Raw genomic sequence first — 325 nt, 5'->3', positions numbered from 1 at the left:
GAGGAAAAGTTAACCCCAGCAGGCGGCTGAGGCCCATGGGAGGAAGACCCCCTGGTTGGTTTGTTCCCCCAAAACCCAGTTCACAGGGCGCCCTGTGTAGCCTGGGGCTCTGCTGCGGCTGGTGCGGGGATCGGAGGCGGCGGCTCACTTTTCAGAGCCGATGGAGGGAGCCCTGGGACATGGATCGTCCTGTGAGGTGGCAGCTGGGGGGGCCGGGTGGCGGTGGGGCCGGGGACTTAGCGCCTGGCGTCCCAGTCAGATTCTGGCCTAACTTGGCCTTCAGCGAACGCCCCAGCGGAGCGGCTCCCCCTCCCCACCCCCACCC

At 67.7% G+C, this 325-nt stretch overlaps 1 protein-coding gene across 1 annotated transcript in view; it reads right to left on the bottom strand.

The window, feature by feature from the left end:
- Nucleotides 1-177, bottom strand: part of NME4 (NME/NM23 nucleoside diphosphate kinase 4) — a 30,458-nt gene extending 30,281 nt beyond the window's left edge. The window contains exon 1 of the mRNA XM_011966885.1: nucleotides 149-177. The gene's annotated coding sequence lies outside the window, so the exon portion shown is untranslated. The remainder of the gene's footprint in view (nucleotides 1-148) is intronic.
- Between the last annotated feature and the right edge of the window lie 148 nt (nucleotides 178-325).

The sequence above is a fragment of the Mandrillus leucophaeus genome, unplaced genomic scaffold, assembly GCF_000951045.1.
Source record: "Mandrillus leucophaeus isolate KB7577 unplaced genomic scaffold, Mleu.le_1.0 Scaffold78, whole genome shotgun sequence".
NCBI classification, from domain to species: domain Eukaryota; kingdom Metazoa; phylum Chordata; class Mammalia; order Primates; family Cercopithecidae; genus Mandrillus; species Mandrillus leucophaeus.
This window is presented reverse-complemented; position numbering and strand designations above follow the sequence as displayed.